We start from the raw sequence: 6,615 nt of genomic DNA, 5'->3' as shown, positions 1-6,615 counted from the left end.
CGGTTGTATTCACAACAGTAATTGTTCCGACTTTCGATTCGAAAGTAACGGATTATTTTTCTTCCGACAAATTTCAACTTTTAAACTAGCCATTTTTGACGGATTTTTTGACGGACAGCATTCAAAAGGTATTGTTGTCTTGAGCTTAAATTTGAAAAGATATTTCACCTGTGATCATTTTTCGTAAAGTTACGGGTGTTTAAAAATTGCAATTTTGGCCAATTTGGGACAATTAACGCGCGATATTTTTCGCGCTATTAACGCGTAAGCGGAGATTTAATCCCTCTTAGAAATTGTTCCAAAATGGTTGAAAGAAGCTTATTTGCCATAATTGATTTGTTACAAGAAGCAAAATTTATTCTGTTGTAGTTTATATGGCGTGTGGGGGATGATTTTTACAAAAATATTCAAACTTTAGAATTTTTTTTTCATTTTGTTTAATTACATTTAATTTTTTAATGTTAAAACTGCTCCATAAACCTTAAAATACAGTCGGAACATTCAAGGCTTCGCCCTGATACGAGCAGTCTTGTTTAAGTTTGTATTCACAGAAAATTCAGAAGAAAGTTGTGTTTAGTTGTACCGAATACCGTTTATTCATCGCTATCTAATGTCGTAGTTAGTTGTGGTTTTATAATTCTTTTTCATTCGCGCGCAAAGGGAGAAAAGGATCACTCACTTTTTATGTGTTCTGTTTAGTTTTTTTCCAGTTAGGGTAAGTGTTGTGATTGTCTTTTTATTTCATTGTCTCATTTTATCTACCTGGTCTCATTTGACCTCGTCTACCTCTAGCAACCCCTATTGGAGTGAGCAAGCTTCAGTGTTATTGTGTCGTAAATAGAAATATCACACATGTTAATTGAACTCAATTCTTTACTTTTTATTTATCTCAAGCCTAATTTAATTAAAACAATAGTAGACATTTTATTAACCTGGTATACTACACGGTGATCTCAAGTAGTTGTAACAGTGCATGGATTATATTCAATGGAAATAAAACAAAATTGCAAAAATTTTAGGAATATAATGTATTTATAATTGTTTATAATAGATTTTTCTGCAGACTGAAAATATTATGCAGACTGTGAAAACACAAAATTTCATGACTGCTTCTGTCTCAATTGTTCCGACTAATGGCTGGTCTAGGATTTCTGGAGAGGTACGGAGGGAGGGTTTGTCAAAAAGACTTATTTGTAGCTCCCTCTTCAAAATTAGTATCTGTTGTCCCCAAAGGTTCAGTCGGCCGAAATGCACATCTCAGAATAGTTCAAAGAGACGACCGCCCCCTAAATCTGCTACTGGTTCCGACTGCCTTTTAAGGCCTATAGATTAGCGCTTTAAAAAACGGTGAGATTAAAAAAATGGTCTCTTAAATTCGTTTTGTAGATAAATCACTCAATACTTCATAAAGGGCGTGGGGTTTTTTAGATTTTTTTATTTTAAAAAGTTCTAGAAAATTCTTTTCTTGATTGCTCCGAGCGGGTTATTAGTCTTAATTTATTATAGTATGTTTGTTCCCTAATTTAAGGGTCTTTCACTGTGTTTCTTCACATCTAGAAACAACACAGAGATGATATAAAAAAGACCATCACTATATATCTGCTTCGTACTGATCAACCTTATTTTTTCATGCTAGTTGATATGAAAAGTTGGAATTTACAATTTATTGAGTAGTAGTTCTAAAAAGTAGTAATAAAAGTAGTAAATTTATTGAGTAGTACTTTCAAAAGTGTTCAAAAATGTATGTTTAGTGTCTGTTCGGTAAAATAGTGCTGTTTTTTTCTCATTTCTCCTTTTCAGTTTCTGGGTATCTTTCTTTGTAATCATTTGAGGTCCATTCCAGGGACTTTCCGGATGAAGTCGATGTGAGAAGCTAGTCTGACTGAAATATCGTCCCACTCGCATTTGCCCAGATAGTTTTTGCTGTCAAATTCAAATTTCATTGGTTTGGTTTCCCAGTTTTCTATACCTTTATGCACTCATTTTGTCGAAAACAACAAAATTTCTCAATGCAAATCCCTAATTATAAAGATGACCCTTAAACGTTTCGACGAAAACGTTTTGAGAGAAGCAACAACTTCTTGTTGTTTTTCATTTATTTATGCAGAATTTAAAAAGATAATTTTTCCAACAAAGGTTGCTAACTTTTTTCAACTCAATTAGGGCAGGGTTAGTTTGCCACTATCACTTTAATTAGGCGGATTTATGTTGCGTTTTCTATATCCCTAGAAAGAAAAACTGGCGCACAGACAATTCGGCCAAAAGAATTCAGCTCAATTGAATTTAAAAAAACTCAGCCAAAATTATACAAAAACTTCAGCCAGTTTTACAAAATGCTAGATTCGAAAGAAAAAATCGGAGTTGGAATGTTTTTGTTCCGTCTTTCGATACAAAAGTAACGGAATATTTGTGCTCGGGTGGGTTTTTTTTTCTTCAGACAAATTTCGACTTTTTAACTAGCCATTTTTGACGCAATTTTTTTATATCATTCGAAAGCTATTGTTGTCCTGAGCTTGAATTTGAAAAGATATTTCACCTGTGATCATTTTTCGTAAAGTTATGAGGGTTTAAAGATTGCCATTTTGGCCATTTTGACCAATTGGGGACAATTAACGCGCGATATAATTCGTGCTATTAACGCGTAAGCGGAGATTTAATCCGTTTTATAAATCGTTCCAAATTGGTTGAATGAAGCTTATTTGCCAGTTGATTTGTTACAACGAACAAAATCTCTCTTTTTGTTCCGACTTTCGATACGAAAGTAACGGAATATTTGTGCTCGGGGTGGGCTTTTTTTTCTTCAGACAAATTTCGACTTTTTAACTAGCCATTTTTGATGGAATTTTTTTTAATCATTCGAAAGCTATTGTCGTCCTGAGCTTAAATTTAAAAAGATATTTCACCTTTGATCATTTTTCGTTAAGTTATGAGGGTTTAAAGATTGCCATTTTGGCCATTTTGACCAATTTGGGACAATTAACGCGCGATATAGTTCGCGCCATTAACGCGTAAGCGGAGATTTAATCCGTCTTAGAAATCGTTCCAAATTGGTTGAAAGAAGCCTATTTGCCATAATTGATTTGTTACAAGGAGCGAAATCTATTGTTTTGTACTTTATATGGCGTGTGGGGGATGATTTTCATCGAAAAATTTTCAAATTTTAGAAAAAAAGTTTTTCATTTATTTTATTTCATTTAATTTTTTAAGTTGTTTATGTTATTACTGCTCCATAAACGGTAGAAGGCAGTCGGAACTTTCAGGGCTTCGCCCTGATACGAGCAGTCTTGTTGTACTTTATATGGCGTGTGGGGGAAAGATTTTCAAAAAAATGTGATCAAAAAAATGCCAGTCATACAATTTCCATATATGGGAATTGTATGATAAGCATTTTTTCAAAAAAACGAGAACCTCAGTTTTTTCATCACCAGACTGTTTTATAAGAATCAAACATCCACAGAATTAAGTTTAGACCAGTTTTCAACCATTTTTAGAAATTGTATGGAAATCGTATGACAAGCATTTTTCCATACACAAATTGTATGATAACCATTTTCGGTGCATGGAGGTCAACCCGGGGGTGTGTGTGCGTTTATGGGGGTAGGGATCACGCGTAAGTCTTTTTCGCATCTTTTTAAGGTAAAAATAAGTAAGGGGTGGAGACAAAAGTAAGAAAGGTGGGAGTTAGTGTGAAGTATCCAGGCTCTTACTCAAAAAAAAATCTTTTATAATCCATTATAATTTATTATAATACATTTTAATCTGTCCTTGTCCAGTGTAACCTATTATAACATATTACAATTGATTATAATGGATTGAATTGATTTCTACTTTTTCTTGGTTTATTATTGCTTATTAATCCATTATAATGGATTATCTTACAATTTTATAGAGACAGACCAAGGAACTCCAATTGACTTGATTATTAGCCATGGAACTTCGTTGCGGCGTCGTTAACACAAGTCAGTGGAGGTTGCGCAATGCTTGAATGCGTAATAAGTGATGGGTTTTGTTTTGAAAAACTAACAAGACTGCTCGTATCAGGGCGAATTTCTGAAAGTTCCGACTGCCTTTTAAGGTCTATGGAGCATTAATAAGATGAAAAATTTCAAAGTTATAAAAAAAATTTCAGATTTTATGTAAAACCATCCCCCCACACGTCATATTAAGTACAAAGTGATAGATTTTGCGCCTATTAACAAATCAATTATGGCATATAAGCTTCTTTTAACCAATTTGGAACGATTTCTAAGACTGATTAACTCTCCGCTTACGCATTAATAGCGCGAAATTTATCGGGCGTTAATTGTCCCAAATTGGCCAAAATGGCAATCTTTAAACCCCCATAACTTTGCGAAAAATAATCACAGGTGAAATATCTTTTCAAATTCAAGCTCAAGACAACAATAGCTTTCGAATGATATAAAAAAATTGCGTCAAAAACGGCTAGTTAAAAAGTCCAAGTTTGTCTGAAGAAAAAAAAAACCCACCCCGAGCACAAATATTCCGTTACTTTCGTATCGAAAGTCGGAACAATTAAAAATATACTTAGAAATCGAATAAGCCTTGAGTAATGCAGAAATTGCTGCAGGTCTTGCAAAAAGTTTTGCATTCAATTCAGGGGCGGATCTAGGATTTTCTCGAAGGGGGGGGGGGCGGATTGCGGATTTTCAAAAAAATTTCGAAATTTTTGTCGACCTTTTTTTTTACGTCGACCGAATTGATTTTTCGAGCTCTCCCTAAGCCTGTTTAGTCCCTTTTTTGGCCAAATTTTGTGCGCCGCAGGCAAAATTTTAGGTGCTTTTTGGAAAATGTTGACCAAAAAAATCGCGTTTTTTTTTGCGCGCTCCCCCCTTAAATTTAGTATATTTTAGAAAAATTTTAGGGTTGGTCGGCCAAAACTGGATTTGTTGAAAGCACCAAAGGGGGGACCCTTTGGGTCGGCAGGGGGTCGAATCCCTGAGAAGGGGGCGTCCCCTGCCCCCCTAAATCCGCCCCTGATTCAATTGATAAAAAGTTTAAATCATTTCAAATTCTAGGAATAGCAATCAAATCCTTTTTAGTGGATAGTTGTCCGCGAAATCCGTTTTGATTGGAAGGGTTTGAAAAAACGCCGTTTGCGTTTGATTTTTATTTAAATAGAAAGCATTTTGTTATTCAACTATTCTTTTAAAAAAATTTTCTGCAATTCTATGCTCTGTACGAAACTTTAGAATTGAAAGTAAATTCTAGTTTGAGCTGTGGGAAATTACCTGATTAAATTGAGTTTAAACTTTGTAATGTAAAAAAAATCTACTAGAACGGAATATTCGTTCTTTTTTGGCTTGTTATTGGTAAATTTTAACCAGAAGAGGACTGAAGCAAAGTCTCTGCTGAAGTTATTGTCAATGTTTCTGCTACTTTCAGACCAAAAATGAGGCAGAAACAAATTGCTGGTAGTTCAGACCTTCCAATAAGGCAAGAACTTTTGATTAAAAGCTTTTTACCTTTAAATCGTCTCGGTGAGTCTCATTTTGAGTAGATGTATTTTAACAGATAAGCCAACTGGAATAACACAGAGGACTAAAAATGAATAAAAAACTGGGCAATATTCGTTCCTGACTACTCCATAGAGACAGGTGGCTTGTCCGGTTGAGTTGAGGAGCATTAGGGGGGCACCCCTGTCATACGTACACGTTGACCCCCGTGGTGAGCCGATTGTGCAGATTGTGTCGTTGTCACATTTTTTGAGATATTCTGTTGCGTGCATGAACTAAAGAAAAACGTAAATTTCAAAGAAAAGAGATTAAGCAGACAAATTATTCGAAAACAGCATTTTGTCCGGTCAACTCCCCACCTCCTCCATTTTCTCCTGAAAAGTTATTTTGCAACCAGTTTTTCACAGAGTCAAAAATACAAAGGATTGACAACAACGGTAATTGTGATGAACAAAACAGAATAAATAAAACTGCATGGATTTTTTTTTCACAAACAAGTAAATTCGAATTCATTGCTAGGTTAAACATACATGCAGCTACAAAATAGAATTATCACAATAAGTTGAAAATCAACAACTAAACCGGCATGTAAACATACGAATAGAACTGGTAAAAATAAAAATGAATTAAGCAAGACAAAGATTAGATTGAAAAATAGTTCGAAAAGAAGTAATAGTCTTGTCAACGGGAATTTTTTCGTGCAACTCTATTCACTACAGATTTCTTTCCCCAATTTTTGTTTTAAGGAATCTGTTTTATTTTATTTGTTTTACGCGTTGATTTCACAGTAATTTGTTATAGATAAACTGCCTACCATCTTTTTTTCTTCATTTTTTCACCAAATCGAACAGTCAAGCTATGCTGGGTGATGAAAAACTCGGCTTGTATAATCATAGACTTGAGAAGTAGATGTCGTGCATGATCATTTTTTCGGCTGAGATAGTACACTTCGATTCCCCAATTAATTTGTCTGTTAATGCTGTTAATTTGAGACATGGGTGATCTTTGAAAAAATGCTGAGCTCTCAGACAAATGTAACAAAACTAACGATCTGAAAAGAATAATTCTTGTTTCTAATGGTATCATGTCTCGAACGCAGTGCGTTTTCAATGCTTTTCTCTTACTTGCAGGAATGCATTTT

Source organism: Symsagittifera roscoffensis, chromosome 8 (genome assembly GCF_963678635.1).
Source record: "Symsagittifera roscoffensis chromosome 8, txSymRosc1.1, whole genome shotgun sequence".
In the NCBI taxonomy this organism is placed as follows: domain Eukaryota; kingdom Metazoa; phylum Xenacoelomorpha; order Acoela; family Convolutidae; genus Symsagittifera; species Symsagittifera roscoffensis.
The sequence above is the reverse complement of the archived record's forward strand: the minus strand, read 5'-3'. Positions refer to the sequence as shown.